Source organism: Taudactylus pleione, unplaced genomic scaffold (genome assembly GCF_031769625.1).
Source record: "Taudactylus pleione unplaced genomic scaffold, aTauple2 ptg000185l, whole genome shotgun sequence".
Taxonomy (NCBI): domain Eukaryota; kingdom Metazoa; phylum Chordata; class Amphibia; order Anura; family Myobatrachidae; genus Taudactylus; species Taudactylus pleione.
The window spans coordinates 1,161,343-1,186,380 of record NW_028284587.1 but is presented as its reverse complement, the minus strand read 5'-3'; the positions used below and the strand labels follow the sequence as shown (position 1 = coordinate 1,186,380).

Sequence of the window (25,038 nt, the reverse complement as noted above, 5' to 3'; positions counted from 1 at the left end):
CTGGGATTAGCACTGGTATCCCCTGCTCTTATATTACAGGTAAATAACCTGGGATTAGCACTGGTATCCCTAGGTTTTATATTACAGTTAAATAACCTGGAATTAACACTGGTATCCCCTGATCATATATTACAGGTAAATAACCTGGGATTGGCACTGGTATCTCCTGCTCTTATATTACAGGTAAATAACCTGGGATTAGCACTGGTATCCCCTGCTCTTATATTACAGGTAAATAACCTGGGATTAGCACTGGTGTCCCCTGCTCTTATATTGCAGGTAAAAAACCTGGGATTGGCACTGGTGTCCCCTGCTCTTATATTGCAGGTAAATAACCTGGGATTGGCACTGGTGTCCCCTGCTCTTATATTGCAGGTAAATAACCTGCGATTGGCACTGGTATCCCCTGCTCTTATATTACAGGTAAATAACCTGGGATTAGCACTGGTGTCCCCTGCTCTTATATTACAGGTAAATAACCTGGGATTGGCACTGGTGTCCCCTGCTCTTATATTACAGGTAAATAACCTGGGATTGGCACTGGTATCCCCTGCTCTTATATTACAGGTAAATAACCTGGGATTGGCACAGGTATCCCCTGCTCTTATATTACAGGGAAATAAACTGGAATTAGCACTGGTATCCCCTGCTCTTATAGTACAGGTAAATAACCTGAGATTGGCACTGGTATCCCTTGCTCTTATATTACAGGTAAATAACCTGGGATTGGCACTGGTATCCCCTGGTCTTATATTACAGGTAAATAACCTGGGATTGGCACTAGTATCCCCTGCTCTTATATTACAGGTAAATAACCTGGGATTGGCACTGGTATCCCCTGCTCTTATATTACAGGTAAATAACCTGGGAGTAGCACTGGTATCCCCTGCTCTTATATTACAGGTAAATAACCTGGGATTAGCACTGGTGTCCCCTGCTCTTATATTACAGGTAAATAACCTGGGATTAGCACTTGTGTCCCCTGCTCTTATATTACAGGTAAATAACCTGGGATTGGCAGTCCCCTGCTCTTATATTACAGGTAAATAACCTGGGATTAGCACTGGTATCCCCTGCTCTTATATTACAGGTAAAAAACCTGGGATTAGCACTGGTGTCCCCTGCTCTTATATTACAGGTAAAAAACCTGGGATTAGCACTGGTGTCCCCTGCTCTTATATTACAGGTAAATAACCTGTGATTAGCACAGGTAAATAACCTGGGATTGGCACACGGTGTCCCCTGCTCTTATATTACAGGTAAATAACCTGGGATTGGCAACCGGTGTCCCCTGCTCTTATATTACAGGTAAATAACCTGGGATTACCACTGGTGTCCCCTGCTCTTATATTACAGGTAAATAACCTGGGATTAGCACTGGTATCCCCTGCTCTTATATTACAGGTAAATAACCTGGGATTAGCACTGGTATCCCTAGGTCTTATATTACAGTTAAATAACCTGGAATTAACACTGGTATCCCCTGATCATATATTACAGGTAAATAACCTGGGATTGGCACTGGTATCTCCTGCTCTTATATTACAGGTAAATAACCTGGGATTAGCACTGGTATCCCCTGCTCTTATATTACAGGTAAATAACCTGGGATTAGCACTGGTGTCCCCTGCTCTTATATTGCAGGTAAAAAACCTGGGATTGGCACTGGTGTCCCCTGCTCTTATATTGCAGGTAAATAACCTGGGATTGGCACTGGTGTCCCCTGCTCTTATATTGCAGGTAAATAACCTGGGATTGGCACTGGTATCCCCTGCTCTTATATTACAGGTAAATAACCTGGGATTAGCACTGGTGTCCCCTGCTCTTATATTACAGGTAAATAACCTGGGATTGGCACTGGTGTCCCCTGCTCTTATATTACAGGTAAATAACCTGGGATTGGCACTGGTATCCCCTGCTCTTATATTACAGGTAAATAACCTGGGATTGGCACTGGTATCCCCTGCTCTTATATTACAGGTAAATAACCTGGGATTGGCACAGGTATCCCCTGCTCTTATATTACAGGGAAATAAACTGGAATTAGCACTGGTATCCCCTGCTCTTATAGTACAGGTAAATAACCTGAGATTGGCACTGGTATCCCTTGCTCTTATATTACAGGTAAATAACCTGGGATTGGCACTGGTATCCCCTGGTCTTATATTACAGGTAAATAACCTGGGAGTAGCACTGGTATCCCCTGCTCTTATATTACAGGTAAATAACCTGGGATTAGCACTGGTATCCCCTGCTCTTATATTACAGGTAAATAACCTGGGATTAGCACTGGTATCCCTAGGTTTTATATTACAGTTAAATAACCTGGAATTAACACTGGTATCCCCTGATCATATATTACAGGTAAATAACCTGGGATTGGCACTGGTATCTCCTGCTCTTATATTACAGGTAAATAACCTGGGATTAGCACTGGTATCCCCTGCTCTTATATTACAGGTAAATAACCTGGGATTAGCACTGGTGTCCCCTGCTCTTATATTGCAGGTAAATAACCTGGGATTGGCACTGGTGTCCCCTGCTCTTATATTGCAGGTAAATAACCTGGGATTGGCACTGGTATCCCCTGCTCTTATATTACAGGTAAATAACCTGGGATTAGCACTGGTGTCCCCTGCTCTTATATTACAGGTAAATAACCTGGGATTGGCACTGGTATCCCCTGCTCTTATATTACAGGTAAATAACCTGGGATTGGCACTGGTATCCCCTGCTCTTATATTACAGGTAAATAACCTGGGATTGGCACTGGTATCCCCTGCTCTTATATTACAGGTAAATAACCTGGGATTGGCACTGGTATCCCCTGCTCTTATATTACAGGTAAATAACCTGGGATTAGCACTGGTATCCCCTGCTCTTATATTACAGGTAAATAACCTGGGATTGGCACTGGTATCCCTTGCTCTTATATTACAGGTAAATAACCTGGGATTGGCACTGGTATCCCCTGGTCTTATATTACAGGTAAATAACCTGGGATTGGCACTAGTATCCCCTGCTCTTATATTACAGGTAAATAACCTGGGATTGGCACTGGTATCCCCTGCTCTTATATTATAGGTAAATAACCTGGGATTGGCACTGGTATCCCCTGCTCTTATATTACAGGTAAATAACCTGGGATTAGCACTGGTATCCCCTGCTCTTATATTACAGGTAAATAACCTGTGATTAGCACAGGTAAATAACCTGGGATTGGCAACCGGTGTCCCCTGCTCTTATATTACAGGTAAATAACCTGGGATTGGCAACCGGTGTCCCCTGCTCTTATATTACAGGTAAATAACCTGGGATTACCACTGGTGTCCCCTGCTCTTATATTCCAGGTAAATAACCTGGGATTGGCACTGGTATCCCCTGCTCTTATATTACAGGTAAATAACCTGGGATTGGCACTGGTATCCCCTGCTCTTATATTACAGGTAAATAACCTGGGATTAGCAGTCCCCTGCATTTATATTACAGGTAAATAACCTGGGATTAGCACTGGTATCCCTAGGTCTTATATTACAGGTAAATAATCTGGGATTAACACTGGTATCCCTAGGTTTTATATTACAGGTAAATAACCTGGGATTAGCACTGGTATCCCTAGGTTTTATATTACAGGTAAATAACCTGGGATTAGCACTGGTGTCCCCTGCTCTTATATTGCATTTAAATAACCTGGGATTGGCACTGGTATCCCCTGCTCTTATATTACAGGTAAATAACCTGGGATTAGCACTGATGTCCCCTGTTCTTATATTACAGGTAAATAACCTGGGATTAGCACTGGTATCCCCTGCTCTTATATTACAGGTAAATAACCTGGGATTAGCACTGGTATCTCCTGCTCTTATATTACAGGTAAATAACCTGGGATTAGCATTTGTGTCCCCTGCTCTTATATTACAGGTAAATAACCTGGGATTACCACTGGTGTCCCCTGCTCTTATATTACAGGTAAATAACCTGGGATTGGCAGTCCCCTGCTCTTATATTACAGGTAAATAACCTGGGATTAGCACTGGTATCCCCTGCTCTTATATTACAGGTAAATAACCTGTGATTAGCACAGGTAAATAACCTGGGATTGGCACCCGGTGTCCCCTGCTCTTATATTACAGGTAAATAACCTGGGATTGGCAACCGGTGTCCCCTGCTCTTATATTACAGGTAAATAACCTGGGATTACCACTGGTGTCCCCTGCTCTTATATTACAGGTAAATAACCTGTGATTAGCACAGGTAAATAACCTGGGATTAGCACTGGTATCCCCTGCTCTTATATTACAGGTAAATAACCTGGGATTGGCAACCGGTGTCCCCTGCTCTTATATTACAGGTAAATAACCTGGGATTGGCAACCGGTGTCCCCTGCTCTTATATTACAGGTAAAATACCTGGGATTAGCACTAGTGTCCCCTGCTCTTATATTACAGGTAAATAACCTGGGATTAGCACTGGTATCCCCTGCTCTTATATTACAGGTAAATAACCTGGGATTAGCACTGGTATCCCTAGGTCTTATATTACAGGTAAATAACCTGGGATTAACACTGGTATCCCCTGATCATATATTATAGGTAAATAACCTGGGATTGGCACTGGTATCTCCTGCTCTTATATTACAGGTAAATAACCTGGGATTAGCACTGGTATCCCCTGCTCTTATATTACAGGTAAATAACCTGGGATTAGCACTGGTGTCCCCTGCTCTTATATTGCAGGTAAATAACCTGGGATTGGCACTGGTATCCCCTGCTCTTATATTACAGGTAAATAACCTGGGAGTAGCACTGGTATCCCCTGCTCTTATATTACAGGTAAATAACCTGGGATTGGCACTGGTATCCCCTGCTCTTATATTACAGGTAAAAAACCTGGGATTAGCACTGGTGTCCCCTGCTCTTATATTACAGGTAAATAACCTGGGATTAGCACTGGTATCCCCTGCTCTTATATTACAGGTAAATAACCTGTGATTAGCACAGGTAAATAACCTGGGATTGGCACCCGGTGTCCCCTGCTCTTATATTACAGGTAAATAACCTGGGATTGGCAACCAGTGTCCCCTGCTCTTATATTACAGGTAAATAACCTGGGATTACCACTGGTGTCCCCTGCTCTTATATTACAGGTAAATAACCTGGGATTAGCACTGGTATCCCCTGCTCTTATATTACAGGTAAATAACCTGTGATTAGCACAGGTAAATAACCTGGGATTGGCAACCGGTGTCCCCTGCTCTTATATTACAGGTAAATAACCTGGGATTGGCAACCGGTGTCCCCTGCTCTTATACTACAGGTAAAATACCTGGGATTAGCACTGGTGTCCACTGCTCTTATATTACAGGTAAATAACCTGGGATTAGCACTGGTATCCCCTGCTCTTATATTACAGGTAAATAACATGGGATTAGCACTGGTATCCCTAGGTCTTATATTACAGGTAAATAACCAGGGATTAACACTGGTATCCCCTGATCATATATTACAGGTAAATAACCTGGGATTGGCACTGGTATCTCCTGCTCTTATATTACAGGTAAATAACCTGGGATTAGCACTGGTATCCCCTGCTCTTTTATTACAGGTAAATAACCTGGGATTAGCACTGGTGTCCCCTGCTCTTATATTGCAGGTAAATAACCTGGGATTGGCACTGGTATCCCCTGCTCTTATATTACAGGTAAATAACCTGGGATTAGCACTGGTGTCCCCTGCTCTTATATTACAGGTAAATAACCTGGGATTGGCACTGGTATCCCCTGCTCTTATATTACAGGTAAATAACCAGGGATTAGCACTGGTATCTCCTGCTCTTATATTACAGGTAATTAACCTGGGATTAGCACTGGTGTCCCCTGCTCTTATATTACAGGTAAATAACCTGGGATTAGCACTTGTGTCCCCTGCTCTTATATTACAGGTAAATAACCAGGGATTACCACTGGTGTCCCCTGCTCTTATATTACAGGTAAATAACCTGGGATTGGCAGTCCCCTGCTCTTATATTACAGGTAAATAACCTGGGATTAGCACTGGTGTCCCCTGCTCTTATATTACAGGTAAATAACCTGGGATTAGCACTGGTATCCCCTGCTCTTATATTACAGGTAAATAACCTGGGATTAGCACTGGTATCCCTAGGTCTTATATTACAGTTAAATAACCTGGAATTAACACTGGTATCCCCTGATCATATATTACAGGTAAATAACCTGGGATTGGCACTGGTATCTCCTGCTCTTATATTACAGGTAAATAACCTGGGATTAGCACTGGTATCCCCTGCTCTTATATTACAGGTAAATAACCTGGGATTAGCACTGGTGTCCCCTGCTCTTATATTGCAGGTAAATAACCTGGGATTGGCACTGGTGTCCCCTGCTCTTATATTGCAGGTAAATAACCTGGGATTGGCACTGGTATCCCCTGCTCTTATATTACAGGTAAATAACCTGGGATTAGCACTGGTGTCCCCTGCTCTTATATTACAGGTAAATAACCTGGGATTGGCACTGGTGTCCCCTGCTCTTATATTACAGGTAAATAACCTGGGATTGGCACTGGTATCCCCTGCTCTTATATTACAGGTAAATAACCTGGGATTGGCACTGGTATCCCCTGCTCTTATATTACAGGTAAATAACCTGGGATTGGCACAGGTATCCCCTGCTCTTATATTACAGGGAAATAAACTGGAATTAGCACTGATATCCCCTGCTCTTATAGTACAGGTAAATAACCTGAGATTGGCATTGGTATCCCTTGCTCTTATATTACAGGTAAATAACCTGGGATTGGCACTGGTATCCCCTGGTCTTATATTACAGGTAAATAACCTGGGATTGGCACTAGTATCCCCTGCTCTTATATTACAGGTAAATAACCTGGGATTGGCACTGGTATCCCCTGCTCTTATATTACAGGTAAATAACCTGGGAGTAGCACTGGTATCCCCTGCTCTTATATTACAGGTAAATAACCTGGGATTAGCACTGGTGTCCCCTGCTCTTATATTACAGGTAAATAACCTGGGATTAGCACTTGTGTCCCCTGCTCTTATATTACAGGTAAAGAACCAGGGATTACCACTGGTGTCCCCTGCTCTTATATTACAGGTAAATAACCTGGGATTGGCAGTCCCCTGTTCTTATATTACAGGTAAATAACCTGTGATTAGCACAGGTAAATAACCTGGGATTGGCACCCGGTGTCCCCTGCTCTTATATTACAGGTAAATAACCTGGATTGGCAACCGGTGTCCCCTGCTCTTATATTACAGGTAAATAACCTGGGATTACCACTGGTGTCCCCTGCTCTTATATTACAGGTAAATAACCTGGGATTAGCACTGGTATCCCCTGCTCTTATATTACAGGTAAATAACCTGGGATTAGCACTGGTATCCCTAGGTCTTATATTACAGTTAAATAACCTGGAATTAACACTGGTATCCCCTGATCATATATTACAGGTAAATAACCTGGGATTGGCACTGGTATCTCCTGCTCTTATATTACAGGTAAATAACCTGGGATTAGCACTGGTATCCCCTGCTCTTATATTACAGGTAAATAACCTGGGATTAGCACTGGTGTCCCCTGCTCTTATATTGCAGGTAAAAAACCTGGGATTGGCACTGGTGTCCCCTGCTCTTATATTGCAGGTAAATAACCTGGGATTGGCACTGGTGTCCCCTGCTCTTATATTGCAGGTAAATAACCTGGGATTGGCACTGGTATCCCCTGCTCTTATATTACAGGTAAATAACCTGGGATTAGCACTGGTGTCCCCTGCTCTTATATTACAGGTAAATAACCTGGGATTGGCACTGGTGTCCCCTGCTCTTATATTACAGGTAAATAACCTGGGATTGGCACTGGTATCCCCTGCTCTTATATTACAGGTAAATAACCTGGGATTGGCACTGGTATCCCCTGCTCTTATATTACAGGTAAATAACCTGGGATTGGCACAGGTATCCCCTGCTCTTATATTACAGGGAAATAAACTGGAATTAGCACTGGTATCCCCTGCTCTTATAGTACAGGTAAATAACCTGAGATTGGCACTGGTATCCCTTGCTCTTATATTACAGGTAAATAACCTGGGATTGGCACTGGTATCCCCTGGTCTTATATTACAGGTAAATAACCTGGGATTGGCACTAGTATCCCCTGCTCTTATATTACAGGTAAATAACCTGGGATTGGCACTGGTATCCCCTGCTCTTATATTACAGGTAAATAACCTGGGAGTAGCACTGGTATCCCCTGCTCTTATATTACAGGTAAATAACCTGGGATTAGCACTGGTGTCCCCTGCTCTTATATTACAGGTAAATAACCTGGGATTAGCACTTATGTCCCCTGCTCTTATATTACAGGTAAATAACCAGGGATTACCACTGGTGTCCCCTGCTCTTATATTACAGGTAAATAACCTGGGATTGGCAGTCCCCTGCTCTTATATTACAGGTAAATAACCTGGGATTAGCACTGGTATCCCCTGCTCTTATATTACAGGTAAAAAACCTGGGATTAGCACTGGTGTCCCCTGCTCTTATATTACAGGTAAAAAACCTGGGATTAGCACTGGTGTCCCCTGCTCTTATATTACAGGTAAATAACCTGTGATTAGCACAGGTAAATAACCTGGGATTGGCACCCGGTGTCCCCTGCTCTTATATTACAGGTAAATAACCTGGGATTGGCAACCGGTGTCCCCTGCTCTTATATTACAGGTAAATAACCTGGGATTACCACTGGTGTCCCCTGCTCTTATATTACAGGTAAATAACCTGGGATTAGCACTGGTATCCCCTGCTCTTATATTACAGGTAAATAACCTGGGATTAGCACTGGTATCCCTAGGTCTTATATTACAGTTAAATAACCTGGAATTAACACTGGTATCCCCTGATCATATATTACAGGTAAATAACCTGGGATTGGCACTGGTATCTCCTGCTCTTATATTACAGGTAAATAACCTGGGATTAGCACTGGTATCCCCTGCTCTTATATTACAGGTAAATAACCTGGGATTAGCACTGGTGTCCCCTGCTCTTATTTTGCAGGTAAATAACCTGGGATTGGCACTGGTATCCCCTGCTCTTATATTACAGGTAAATAACCTGGGAGTAGCACTGGTATCCCCTGCTCTTATATTACAGGTAAATAACCTGGGATTGGCACTGGTATCCCCTGCTCTTATATTACAGGTAAAAAACCTGGGATTAGCACTGGTGTCCCCTGCTCTTATATTACAGGTAAATAACCTGGGATTAGCACTGGTATCCCCTGCTCTTATATTACAGGTAAATAACCTGTGATTAGCACAGGTAAATAACCTGGGATTGGCACCCGGTGTCCCCTGCTCTTATATTACAGGTAAATAACCTGGGATTGGCAACCAGTGTCCCCTGCTCTTATATTACAGGTAAATAACCTGGGATTACCACTGGTGTCCCCTGCTCTTATATTACAGGTAAATAACCTGGGATTAGCACTGGTATCCCCTGCTCTTATATTACAGGTAAATAACATGGGATTAGCACTGGTATCCCTAGGTCTTATATTACAGGTAAATAACCAGGGATTAACACTGGTATCCCCTGATCATATATTACAGGTAAATAACCTGGGATTGGCACTGGTATCTCCTGCTCTTATATTACAGGTAAATAACCTGGGATTAGCACTGGTATCCCCTGCTCTTTTATTACAGGTAAATAACCTGGGATTAGCACTGGTGTCCCCTGCTCTTATATTGCAGGTAAATAACCTGGGATTGGCACTGGTATCCCCTGCTCTTATATTACAGGTAAATAACCTGGGATTAGCACTGGTGTCCCCTGCTCTTATATTACAGGTAAATAACCTGGGATTGGCACTGGTATCCCCTGCTCTTATATTACAGGTAAATAACCAGGGATTAGCACTGGTATCTCCTGCTCTTATATTACAGGTAATTAACCTGGGATTAGCACTGGTGTCCCCTGCTCTTATATTACAGGTAAATAACCTGGGATTAGCACTTGTGTCCCCTGCTCTTATATTACAGGTAAATAACCAGGGATTACCACTGGTGTCCCCTGCTCTTATATTACAGGTAAATAACCTGGGATTGGCAGTCCCCTGCTCTTATATTACAGGTAAATAACCTGGGATTAGCACTGGTGTCCCCTGCTCTTATATTACAGGTAAATAACCTGGGATTAGCACTGGTGTCCCCTGCTCTTATATTACAGGTAAATAACCTGTGATTAGCACAGGTAAATAACCTGGGATTGGCACCCGGTGTCCCCTGCTCTTATATTACAGGTAAATAACCTGGGATTGGCAACCGGTGTCCCCTGCTCTTATATTACAGGTAAATAACCTGGGATTACCACTGGTGTCCCCTGCTCTTATATTACAGGTAAATAACCTGGGATTAGCACTGGTATCCCCCGCTCTTATATTACAGGTAAATAACCTGGGATTAGCACTGGTATCCCTAGGTCTTATATTACAGTTAAATAACCTGGAATTAACACTGGTATCCCCTGATCAAATATTACAGGTAAATAACCTGGGATTGGCACTGGTATCTCCTGCTCTTATATTACAGGTAAATAACCTGGGATTGGCACTGGTGTCCCCTGCTCTTATATTGCAGGTAAATAACCTAGGATTGGCACTGGTATCCCCTGGTCTTATATTACAGGTAAATAACCTGGGATTAGCACTGGTGTCCCCTGCTCTTATATTACAGGTAAATAACCTGGGATTGGCACTGGTGTCCCCTGCTCTTATATTACAGGTAAATAACCTGGGATTGGCACTGGTATCCCCTGCTCTTATATTACAGGTAAATAACCTGTGATTGGCACTGGTATCCCCTGCTCTTATATTACAGGTAAATAACCTGGGATTGGCACTGGTATCCCCTGCTCTTATATTACAGGGAAATAAACTGGAATTAGCACTGGTATCCCCTGCTCTTATAGTACAGGTAAATAACCTGAGATTGGCACTGGTATCCCTTGCTCTTATATTACAGGTAAATAACCTGGGATTGGCACTGGTATCCCCTGGTCTTATATTACAGGTAAATAACCTGGGATTGGCACTAGTATCCCCTGCTCTTATATTACAGGTAAATAACCTGGGATTGGCACTGGTATCCCCTGCTCTTATATTACAGGTAAATAACCTGGGAGTAGCACTGGTATCCCCTGCTCTTATATTACAGGTAAATAACCTGGGATTGGCACTGGTATTCCCTGGTCTTATATTACAGGTAAATAACCTGGGAGTAGCACTGGTATCCCCTGCTCTTATATTACAGGTAAATAACCTGGGATTAGCACTGGTATCCCCTGCTCTTATATTACAGGTAAATAACCTGGGATTAGCACTGGTATCCCTAGGTCTTATATTACAGTTAAATAACCTGGAATTAACACTGGTATCCCCTGATCATATATTACAGGTAAATAACCTGGGATTGGCACTGGTATCTCCTGCTCTTATATTACAGGTAAATAACCTGGGATTAGCACTGGTATCCCCTGCTCTTATATTACAGGTAAATAACCTGGGATTAGCACTGGTGTCCCCTGCTCTTATATTGCAGGTAAATAACCTGGGATTGGCACTGGTGTCCCCTGCTCTTATATTGCAGGTAAATAACCTGGGATTGGCACTGGTATCCCCTGCTCTTATATTACAGGTAAATAACCTGGGATTAGCACTGGTGTCCCCTGCTCTTATATTACAGGTAAATAACCTGGGATTGGCACTGGTATCCCCTGCTCTTATATTACAGGTAAATAACCTGGGATTGGCACTGGTATCCCCTGCTCTTATATTACAGGTAAATAACCTGGGATTGGCATTGGTATCCCCTGCTCTTATATTACAGGTAAATAACCTGGGATTGGCACTGGTATCCCCTGCTCTTATATTACAGGTAAATAACCTGGGATTAGCACTGGTATCCCCTGCTCTTATATTACAGGTAAATAACCTGGGATTGGCACTGGTATCCCTTGCTCTTATATAACAGGTAAATAACCTGGGATTGGCACTGGTATCCCCTGGTCTTATATTACAGGTAAATAACCTGGGATTGGCACTAGTATCCCCTGCTCTTATATTACAGGTAAATAACCTGGGATTGGCACTGGTATCCCCTGCTCTTATATTATAGGTAAATAACGTGGGATTGGCACTGGTATCCCCTGCTCTTATATTACAGGTAAATAACCTGGGATTAGCACTGGTATCCCCTGCTCTTATATTACAGGTAAATAACCTGTGATTAGCACAGGTAAATAACCTGGGATTGGCAACCGGTGTCCCCTGCTCTTATATTACAGGTAAATAACCTGGGATTGGCAACCGGTGTCCCCTGCTCTTATATTACAGGTAAATAACCTGGGATTACCACTGGTGTCCCCTGCTCTTATATTCCAGGTAAATAACCTGGGATTGGCACTGGTATCCCCTGCTCTTATATTACAGGTAAATAACCTGGGATTGGCACTGGTATCCCCTGCTCTTATATTACAGGTAAATAACCTGGGATTGGCAGTCCCCTGCACTTATATTACAGGTAAATAACCTGGGATTAGCACTGGTATCCCTAGGTCTTATATTACAGGTAAATAACCTGGGATTAGCACTGGTATCCCTAGGTTTTATATTACAGGTAAATAACCTGGGATTAGCACTGGTATCCCTAGGTTTAATATTACAGGTAAATAACCTGGGATTAGCACTGGTATCCCTAGGTTTTATATTACAGGTAAATAACCTGGGATTAGCACTGGTATCCCTAGGTTTAATATTACAGGTAAATAACCTGGGATTAGCACTGGTGTCCCCTGCTCTTATATTGCATTTAAATAACCTGGGATTGGCACTGGTATCCCCTGCTCTTATATTACAGGTAAATAACCTGGGATTAGCACTGATGTCCCCTGTTCTTATATTACAGGTAAATAACCTGGGATTAGCACTGGTATCCCCTGCTCTTATATTACAGGTAAATAACCTGGGATTAGCACTGGTATCTCCTGCTCTTATATTACAGGTAAATAACCTGGGATTAGTACTTGTGTCCCCTGCTCTTATATTACAGGTAAATAACCTGGGATTACCACTGGTGTCCCCTGCTCTTATATTACAGGTAAATAACCTGGGATTGGCAGTCCCCTGCTCTTATATTACAGGTAAATAACCTGGGATTAGCACTGGTATCCCCTGCTCTTATATTACAGGTAAATAACCTGTGATTAGCACAGGTAAATAACCTGGGATTGGCACCCGGTGTCCCCTGCTCTTATATTACAGGTAAATAACCTGGGATTGGCAACCGGTGTCCCCTGCTCTTATATTACAGGTAAATAACCTGGGATTACCACTGGTGTCCCCTGCTCTTATATTACAGGTAAATAACCTGGGATTAGCACTGGTATCCCCTGCTCTTATATTACAGGTAAATAACCTGGGATTGGCAACCGGTGTCCCCTGCTCTTATATTACAGGTAAATAACCTGGGATTGGCAACCGGTGTCCCCTGCTCTTATATTACAGGTAAAATACCTGGGATTAGCACTAGTGTCCCCTGCTCTAATATTACAGGTAAATAACCTGGGATTAGCACTGGTATCCCCTGCTCTTATATTACAGGTAAATAACCTGGGATTAAAACTGGTATCCCCTGATCATATATTACAGGTAAATAACCTGGGATTGGCACTGGTATCTCTTGCTCTTATATTACAGGTAAATAACCTGGGATTAGCACTGGTATCCCCTGCTCTTATATTACAGGTAAATAACCTGGGATTAGCACTGGTGTCCCCTGCTCTTATATTGCAGGTAAATAACCTGGGATTGGCACTGGTATCCCCTGCTCTTATATTACAGGTAAATAACCTGGGATTAGCACTGGTGTCCCCTGCTCTTATACTACAGGTAAATAACCTGGGATTGGCACTGGTATCCCCTGCTCTTATATTACAGGTAAATAACCTGGGATTGGCACTGGTATCCCCTGCTCTTATATTAGAGGTAAATAACCTGGGATTGGCACTGGTATCCCCTGCTCTTATATTACAGGTAAATAACCTGGGATTGGCACTGGTATCCCCTGCTCTTATATTACAGGTAAATAACCTGGGATTGGCACTGGTATCCCCTGCTCTTATATTACAGGTAAATAACCTGGGATTGGCACTGGTATCCCCTGCTCTTATATTACAGGTAAATAACCTGGAATTAGCACTGGTATCCCCTGCTCTTATATTACAGGTAAATAATCTGGGATTAGCACTAGTATCCCCTGCTCTTATATTACAGGTAAATAACCTGGGATTAGCACTGGTAGCCCCTGCTCTTATATTACAGATAAATAACCTGGGATTAGCACTGGTATCCCCTGCTCTTATATTACAGGTAAATAACCTGGGATTGGCACTGGTATCCCTTGCTCTTATATTACAGGTAAATAACCTGGGATTGGCACTGGTATCCCCTGGTCTTATATTACAGGTAAATGACCTGGGATTGGCACTAGTATCCCCTGCTCTTATATTACAGGTAAATAACCTGGGATTGGCACTGGTATCCCCTGCTCTTATATTACAGGTAAATAACCTGGGAGTAGCACTGGTATCCCCTGCTCTTATATTACAGGTAAATAACCAGGGATTGGCACTGGTATCCCCTGGTCTTATATTACAGGTAAATAGCCTGGGAGTAGCACTGGTATCCCCTGCTCTTATATTACAGGTAAATACCCTGGGATTGGCACTGGTATCCCCTGCTCTTATATTACAGGTAAATAACCTGGGATTGGCACTGGTATCCCCTGCTCTTATATTACAGGTAAATAACCTGTGATTAGCACAGGTAAATAACCTGGGATTGGCAACCGGTGTCCCCTGCTCTTATATTACAGGTAAATAACCTGGGATTGGCAACCGGTGTCCCCTGCTCTTATATTATAGGTAAATAACCTGGGATTACCACTGGTGTCCCCTGCTCTTATATTCCAGGTAAATAACTTCGGATTGGCACTGGTATCCCCTGCTCTTATATTACAGGTAAATAACCTGGGATTGGCACTGGTATCCCCTGCTCTTATATTACAGGTAAATAACCTGGGATTGGCAGTCCCCTGCACTTATATTACAGGTACATAACCTGGGATTAGCACTGGTATCCCTAGGTCTTATATTACAGGTAAATAACCTGGGATTAACACTGGTATCCCTAGGTTTTATATTACAGGTAAATAACCTGGGATTAGCACTGGTATCCCTAGGTTTTATATTACAGTTAAATAACCTGGGATTAGCACTGGTGTCCCCTGCTCTTATATTGCAGGTAAATAACCTGGGATTGGCACTGGTATCCCCTGCTCTTATATTACAGGTAAATAACCTGGGATTAGCACTGGTGTCCCCTGCTCTTATATTACAGGTAAATAACCTGGGAGTAGCACTGGTATCCCCTGCTCTTATATTACAGGTAAATAACCTGGGATTAGCACTGGTATCCCCTGCTCTTATATTACAGGTAAATAACCTGGGATTAGCACTGGTATCTCCTGCTCTTATATTACAGGTAAATAACCTGGGATTAGCACTGGTGTCCCCTGCTCTTATATTACAGGTAAATAACCTGGGATTAGCACTTGTGTCCCTGCTCTTATATTACAGGTAAATAACCTGGGATTAGCACTGGTATCCCCTGCTCTTATATTACAGGTAAATAACCTGGGATTAGCACTGGTATCCCTAGGTCTTATATTACAGTTAAATAACCTGGAATTAACACTGGTATCCCCTGATCATATATTACAGGTAAATAACCTGGGATTGGCACTGGTATCTCCTGCTCTTATATTACAGGTAAATAACCTGGGATTAGCACTGGTATCCCCTGCTCTTATATTACAGGTAAATAACCTGGGATTAGCACTGGTGTCCCCTGCTCTTATATTGCAGGTAAATAACCAGGGATTGGCACTGGTGTCCCCTGCTCTTATATTGCAGGTAAATAACCTGGGATTGGCACTGGTATCCCCTGCTCTTATATTACAGGTAAATAACCTGTGATTACCACTGGTATCCCCTGCTCTTATATTACAGGTAAATAACCTGGGATTGGCAGTCCCCTGCTCTTATATTACAGGTAAATAACCTGGGATTAGCACTGGTATCCCCTGCTCTTATATTACAGGTAAATAACCTGGGATTAGCACTGGTATCACCTGCTCTTATATTACAGGTAAATAATCTGGGATTAGCACTAGTATCCCCTGCTCTTATATTACAGGTAAATAACCTGGGATTAGCACTGGTAGCCCCTGCTCTTATATTACAGGTAAATAACCTGGGATTAGCACTGGTATCCCCTGCTCTTATATTACAGGTAAATAACCTGGGATTGGCACTGGTATCCCTTGCTCTTATATTACAGGTAAATAACCTGGGATTGGCACTAGTATCCCCTGGTCTTATATTACAGGTAAATGACCTGGGATTGGCACTAGTATCCCCTGCTCTTATATTACAGGTAAATAACCTGGGATTGGCACTGGTATCCCCTGCTCTTATATTACAGGTAAATAACCTGGGAGTAGCACTGGTATCCCCTGCTCTTATATTACAGGTAAATAACCAGGGATTGGCACTGGTATCCCCTGGTCTTATATTACAGGTAAATAACCTGGGAGTAGCACTGGTATCCCCTGCTCTTATATTACAGGTAAATAACCTGGGATTGGCACTGGTATCCCCTGCTCTTATATTACAGGTAAATAACCTGGGATTGGCACCGGTATCCCCTGCTCTTATATTACAGGTAAATAACCTGTGATTAGCACAGGTAAATAACCTGGGATTGGCAACCGGTGTCCCCTGCTCTTATATTACAGGTAAATAACCTGGGATTGGCAACCGGTGTCCCCTGCTCTTATATTACAGGTAAATAACCTGGGATTACCACTGGTGTCCCCTGCTCTTATATTCCAGGTAAATAATTTGGGATTGGCACTGGTATCCCCTGCTCTTATATTACAGGTAAATAACCTGGGATTGGCACTGGTATCCCCTGCTCTTATATTACAGGTAAATAACCTGGGATTGGCAGTCCCCTGTACTTATATTACAGGTAAATAACCTGGGATTAGCACTTGTATCCCTAGGTGTTATATTACAGGTAAATAACCTGGGATTAACACTGGTATCCCTAGGTTTTATATTACAGGTAAATAACCTGGGATTAGCACTGGTATCCCTAGGTTTTATATTACAGGTAAAAAACCTGGGATTAGCACTGGTATCCCTAGGTTTTATATTACAGGTAAATAACCTGGGATTAGCACTGGTGTCCCCTGCTCTTATATTGCAGGTAAATAACCTGGGATTGGCACTGGTATCCCCTGCTCTTATATTACAGGTAAATAACCTGGGATTAGCACTGATGTCCCCTGCTCTTATATTACAGGTAAATAACCTGGGATTAGCACTGGTATCCCCTGCTCTTATATTACAGGTAAATAACCTGGGATTAGCACTGGTATCTCCTGCTCTTATATTACAGGTAAATAACCTGGGATTAGCACTGGTGTCCCCTGCTCTTATATTACAGGTAAATAACCTGGGATTGGCAGTCCCCTGCTCTTATATTACAGGTAAATAACCTGGGATTAGCACTGGTATCCCCTGCTCTTATATTACAGGTAAAAAACCTGGGATTAGCACTGGTGTACACCTGCTCTTATATTACAGGTAAATAACCTGGGATTAGCACTGGTATCCCCTGCTCTTATATTACAGGTAAATAACCTGTGATTAGCACAGGTAAATAACCTGGGATTGGCACCCAGTGTCCCCTGCTCTTATATTACAGGTAAATAACCTGGGATTACCACTGGTGTCCCCTGCTCTTATATTACAGGTAAATAACCTGGGATTAGCACTGGTATCCCCTGCTCTTATATTACAGGTAAATAACCTGTGATTAGCACAGGTAAATAACCTGGGATTGGCAACCGGTGTCCCCTGCTCTTATATTACAGGTAAATAACCTGGGATTGGCAACCGGTGTCCCCTGCTCTTATATTACAGGTAAAATACCTGGGATTAGCACTGGTCTCCCCTGCTCTTATATTACAGGTAAATAACCTGGGATTAGCACTGGTATCCCCTGCTCTTATATTACAGGTAAATAACCTGAGATTAGCACTGGTATCCCTAGGTCTTATATTACAGGTAAATAACCTGGGATTAACACTGGTATCCCCTGATCATATATTACAGGTAAATAACCTGGGATTGGCACTGGTATCTCCTGCTCTTATATTACAGGTAAATAACCTGGTATTAGCACTGGTATCCCCTGCTCTTATATTACAGGTAAATAACCTGGGATTAGCACTGGTGTCCCCTGCTCTTATATTGCAGGTAAATAACCTGGGATTGGCACTGGTATCCCCTGCTCTTATATTACAGGTAAATAACCTGGGATTAGCACTGGTGTCCCCTGCTCTTATATTACAGGTAAATAACCTGGGATTGGCACTGGTATCCCCTGCTCTTATATTACAGGTAAATAACCTGGGATTGGCACTGGTATCCCCTGCTCTTATATTACAGGTAAATAACCTGGGATTGGCACTGGTATCCCCTGCTCTTATATTACAGGTAAATAACCTGGGATTGGCACTGGTATCCCCTGCTCTTATATTACAGGTAAATAACCTGGAATTAGCACTGGTATCCCCTGCTCTCATATTACAGGTAAATAACCTGGGATTAGCACTAGTATCCCCTGCTCTTATATTACAGGTAAATAACCTGGGATTAGCACTGGTAGCCCCTGCTCTTATATTACAGGTAAATAACCTGGGATTAGCACTGGTATCCCCTGCTCTTATATTACAGGTAAATAACCTGGGATTGGCACTGGTATCCCTTGCTCTTATATTACAGGTAAATAACCTGGGATTGGCACTGGTATCCCCTGGTCTTATATTACAGGTAAATAACCTGGGATTGGTACTAGTATCCCCTGCTCTTATATTACAGGTAAATAACCTGGGATTGGCACTGGTATCCCCTGCTCTTATATTACAGGTAAATAACCTGGGAGTAGCACTGGTATCCCCTGCTCTTATATTACAGGTAAATAACCTGGGATTGGCACTGGTATCCCCTGGTCTTATATTACAGGTAAATAACCTGGGAGTAGCACTGGTATCCCCTGCTCTTATATTACAGGTAAATAACCTGGGATTAGCACTGGTATCCCCTGCTCTTATATTACAGGTAAATAACCTGTGATTAGCACAGGTAAATAACCTGGGATTGGCAACCGGTGTCCCCTGCTCTTATATTACAGGTAAATAACCTGGGATTGGCAACCGGTGTCCCCTGCTCTTATATTACAGGTAAATAACCTGGGATTACCACTGGTGTCCCCTGCTCTTATATTCCAGGTAAATAACCTGGGATTGGCACTGGTATCCCCTGCTCTTATATTACAGGTAAATAACCTGGGATTGGCACTGGTATCCCCTGCTCTTATATTACAGGTAAATAACCTGGGAATGGCAGTCCCCTGCACTTATATTACAGGTAAATAACCTGGGATTAGCACTGGTATCCCTAGGTCTTATATTACAGATAAATAACCTGGGATTAACACTGGTATCCCTAGGTTTTATATTACAGGTAAATAACCTGGGATTAGCACTGGTATCCCTAGGTTTTATATTACAGGTAAATAACCTGGGATTAGCACTGGTATCCCCTGATCATATATTACAGGTAAATAACCTGGGATTGGCACTGGTATCCCCTGGTCATATATTACAGGTAAATAACCTGGGATTGGCACTGGTATCCCCTGCTCTTATATTACAGGTAAATAACCTGGGATTAGCACTGGTATCCCCTGATCATATATTACAGGTAAATAACCTGGGATTAGCACTGGTATCCCCTGCTCTTATATTACAGGTAAATAACCTGGGATTAGCACTGGTATCCCCTGCTCTTATATTACAGGTAAATAACCTGGGATTAGCACTGGTATCCCCTGCTCTTATATTACAGGTAAATAACCTGGGATTAACACTGGTGTCCCCTGCTCTTATTTTACAGGTAAATAACCTGGGATTGGTACTGGTATCCCCTGCTCTTATATTACAGGTAAATAACCTGGGATTAGCACAGGTATCCCCTGGTTTTATAGCACAGATAATTTGGGACTGGCACTTGTATTATACAGGACTGGCATTGGTATCCCCTGATGATATAGCACAGATAACCCATGATTGGCACTGGTATCCCCTGGTTTTATATATGAGGCTGGTGGCCCTGGCACTGTTACTGGGCTATAACGAGTCCCCCCATGAGCACCAAGGGCCACCCCGTAGCAAACGCTGACCACAGGGGGACTGGGCGCTGCGGCCGGCCCCATCCAGAGGGGGGTGCGGGGGGTGACTGTGACAGGACAGGACGGGGGGCGCCCAGCTTCCCTCATGTCGGCCCAGTACAGCGATAAGCGCCGAGCACAGTCCCGGACCTACCTCCCCACCCTCCCTCACAGCGCCCCCGGCCTCCCCGTCATCGGTCCCGGAGTCCCCGTAACAACCCCCCTACCCCCGGCCTCCCCGGGTAAGATGCGGCGTCCCAACTGCTCTAAGGGGGCGGGGGCGGACTGTACCACCGGGCGCTGTGCGGCGGGGCCGGCCCGGGTAGAGAGGCCCAGGCGAGTGGGCGCCAGGAGGCCCCGCCACACAGACCCCCCAGTCCCGGACACCGCCGCCAGGTGCCTGGGAGACAACGCCAGCGCCATTTTGGGTGGGACTAAGGCGACAACAACCCCCGTTCCGACCCACAGCACAGCGCCGGACGGGGACGGCGAGAAAAGCCAGAGCCACGGAATGCCGCCCGGCGTGGCAACCCCGGGTCATACCCCCCGCACCACCTCCCCCGGGGTGTGTGCGAGCCCCCGGGGCCCCGGCCGCGGCCCCCCAGCCCTCACATTCTGTCATTTACATGGAAAATCCCAACCCGTCCTTACCTCAGAATGGTAGCTGCAGAGACGGCGGCGGCGCGCCATTAGCATAATCTGCCCAGCAACCGCCGGACCGCGCACGCTGATTGGTCAGGCTCATGCGTGGGAAGTAACACCGACTCCTGTATACGTCGGGTTATCACAGTGTCTGCGGGTCTAAACGGACACCGGACCGGGGCCGTGACCGTGGATATATTCGTCTGGGTGACGACTCGAGGGATGTTTACATCCATTATTCGCCGGTTCCCCTCTACGCCGGCCATGGTGCGGCGACCAATCGGAAGGCGCGACCCTTCTTCCCGTAGCCAGACTGAGGAGGCAGCGCCCCTAGAGGCTGACGGGCACAGCAGAAGCTCAAGTCAGGGATGGAAAACAAGAGCTAATGGAGAACTCCTGCTGGAGGGCTAAAGAGAGACGTGGAGCCTGATTCAGGTGGAAACAAACGCCATCGTGACTGCGTTTCCGTATACAGCGGCTGTGCAAATATATGTAGATGTCGCAGCCGCCAGGATTTGTATTGAGACACACGCCGGCGGCTTTGCAAAGTCAAGCGTCTACGTGCGATGACGCAGCATCGGTGGCAGATGAGTCAATCATCAGTCTTCTGAGTAGCCCTATAACCACGCAGAATGGTCGCCGGAGACGCCAGAGCCATTTCTACTGCGCTCAGGATCGCAGTCGCAGGCTGATTAAATCCTCATTGTGAACAACAACAAAATGAAATATGACACGTGCGCAGTGCAACTCGTGCACGTGCAGATTACCAGTAATCACTCAATTGCATAAACATTGGCATTGAGTCTTTGAATCGGCCCATTATCCAGAGACAGGTTCAGGTGTTAAGGATTACCACAGGAAAAGTCCCTATTTTTCAATATGAACCAGATTCTCTGTTGAACCAGGTGTTCCAGTTATTCAGGAAAAGAAATGCAATGTTTATGATTGATTTTTAGTTACTCCATGATATGAAAGCTGATATTCACAATAGGGATGGCCTTCAACGGTCTAACAATCATTGGTTTTAAACCACTGGGAAAGAAACCATATTGGTAGAATCATCGAACATCTGCAGCCGAGGTGAACATCTATTAAAACCAGAACTATTTTCTAGGGATGGCCATCGGAGGGTTTACCATTGATGGGTCTATTGTTGGTTACCATCGATGGCACGAAAACCATCTATGGTGAACCATAGATGGTTTGCACCTCTCGTTGGACACCGCTGCAGTGGAGAACGGTGGGCTGCGGGGCAATCAAAAAAATGGGCGGGGCTTAGCCAGGAGGGGGGGGGGGCTAAGCTTTGTCCCGGACAGAAAAAATAATCAGCTCCCTTTTGTCCATCGATGGCAGAGAACCATTGGCTCTCTGCCGTCGATGGTAAAAGTATTTGACACCAGCCAAAAACCATCAATGATTGTGAATCATTGATGATCGATGGCCATCCCTACTATTTACCATCGATGTCAGACTATCAATGGTCGCTAACCATCAATGGCCATCCCTACATCAGAATACAGAAAATAATATTTTTAACCATCTTTAGTGACCTCTCCGTTACAGGGCTTCCACCTATCACACACACTGGTGTGAATATATATAAGGCACCACCAAACTCAGCAGTGTCCCAACAGTCGGTTGATGCGTGTCACCAGCAGCAAGGCGTCTCTGGAAAACTATTACTGGGAGTAATATACTTTTTGGTAACAAAGGTAGATATGTGAAAGAGTGCCCTCTTAATCCACGGGATCCTACCATTGTGGCGATATGCCGGCTGCCAACATCGATGCCGCATAATTTATATTATGTCGTACCAATGTTACGATCCTGTACTACGTACAATCAGAATTAAGATTAGAAAGACATTTAAAAACAAAAGTGAATGACAAATATATTCTTTACTATTAAAATACAGTTCACATAAAATACCCTTTTCGTATGTTCAACTTATTTTAAGTCTTCCCTATTATCGTTAAGTCTCTACTATTTATCGGGATACAAAAATGACACAACTGCCCTAAATACAACATGTTACATGTTCAAGTCGCCTTCCACGATGGTACTTTGAGTATTATTGGCCTGATTCAAGAGTTGTATACTGATGTTTTCGCAACTACGCATGCACAAAACGCTGAGGATAGTCTCACTGCGCACTTGCGAGCTGAAGCCCATGTCGGCATTCGAAAAGTATCAGCGATCTATGCATCTTGAGAAGACCATTGCGATCCATGGGCGACGGGGGAGTGGTCGGAAAAACGCAGACGCGCCTGTCCGTTTGAACGCCGTTGCATGGGCGTGCATAAATTAGCCACTGCGATTGCATACGCAGCTTAAGAGCCCACTGCGTGCGAGGAGAGCTGCAGTGTCTGTGGCTGGTCAGACTTTGTGTAAATGCTGCGTACCTGTGCGATGTGCATCGATGGTACCGATGTTTACAAAGAAGAGCGACATTGGACGGATGTGAGAAAGCAGCAGTGGGCGTCTTTATGCTAGCTGAACTTTGGAAAGCATTAGCATATTTTCGTTACTGCGTTCCGTGCAAATTCGCAGCTGCGAGCGCATTAGCGATTCGTACTGAATCAGGCGCCATGTTCGTTCTTGTGTTGAGTCGGGGAGGTGGTTGGAAGTGAACGCCAAAGAGGCCAATCCAAGGGCATGTTATGGAGGTTCCACAGGTGTGTCTACTATCGCGGCTGCGTTCCTGATCGCAGAACCATTCTCAGAGGCCATATATATTGTCCAAGGAGAGGCATGACCCCCACAGTCTCTTGCAAAAAACACGATCTCTGCGGTAATGGAGGCCTGTGAAGATCCTTCTTCCCTTGTCCATTACTATAACAGGGATGTGACAGCTGCAATGGATATTATCGCCCCTGTGCGTATACGACCGCACATACCACACCGTCAAGCTCCTTGGTTTGACAGAACTGTTAGTGAACTCAAGAAAAGGGGTCATAGACTTGAAAGACAATGGAGGAAGACTAACCTGGTAGAGGATAAGTTAACACTAATAAAACATTGGAGAATATCAACAATCACCCGTAAGAAAACAGAGTTCCTTTCATATGAGATCAAGGCAGCAAACAATAGGCCAGCTCAGCTTTTCCGTACAGTGGAGATACTTTGCCTGCAGCTTGATTAAACCCTCTACCAGTCAAGATGCAATGAGTTTGCAAAATTATTTGCAGATAAAAGTATCATCCATCTGAACTGGAATCCCCACAGTGCCATCAAAGGAGTGCCAAACTACCAAACATGCCAAGGTAAGCCTCCTGTCTTCATGGAACAGCTTTGACATAATGGATGTAAAAGACATTGCTAAAATTATCAGAATATTGTGACCCACCAACTATGAACTGGACCCTGCCTCAACCAAGCTTCTCATAGGGTGTATGGACATGATTGGCCCTGTAATTGCAAAAATAGTTGAATGCGCTTTGCAGACAGGAATTTTTCCAGAACCACTAAAGGAAGCAATTGTTAGACCACTTCTTAAAAACCCAATTTAGACTCCAACTGCATGACCAACTACAGACCGGTATCAAACCTTCCTTTTATAGGAAAGGTCATTGAGAAAGTGGTGGCCTGTCTACCTTTGATATTTATTATCCAATCCAGTCAGGATTCAGGAGAAGACATAGCACTTAAACATCCCTGGTATGTGTGCTAAATGATCTAATGGCAAGAGACAGAGGTGACTGTTCAATCTTAATCCTTCTGGATCTCTGCAACATTTGATACCATGGACCATGGGATTCTAATTGAGTGCCTGACAAATTTCTGTGGACTGAATGGACAGTCCTTAGCTGATTCAAATAATTTCTGACCGGCAGGTCACAGAGAGTTTCTTCTGGAGTAAACTCTTCGTCACCAGTGCCACTTCCATATGGTAAACCACAGGGTTCTATACTATCCCCCATGCTGTTTGCAGCATA

The 25,038-nt window shown here is 44.0% G+C and overlaps 1 protein-coding gene across 2 annotated transcripts in view; it reads right to left on the bottom strand.

Moving 5' to 3' along the window:
• The window catches only part of PRDM10 (PR/SET domain 10), a 122,399-nt gene extending 100,997 nt beyond the window's left edge, over positions 1-21,402 (bottom strand). Inside the window, exon 1 of one of the 2 annotated variants that reach the window (XM_088476244.1) lies at positions 21,113-21,402. The gene's annotated coding sequence lies outside the window, so the exon portion shown is untranslated. The remainder of the gene's footprint in view (positions 1-21,112) is intronic. The other variant, XM_088476245.1, reaches the window with a different exon arrangement.
• Positions 21,403-25,038: the final 3,636 nt, after the last annotated feature.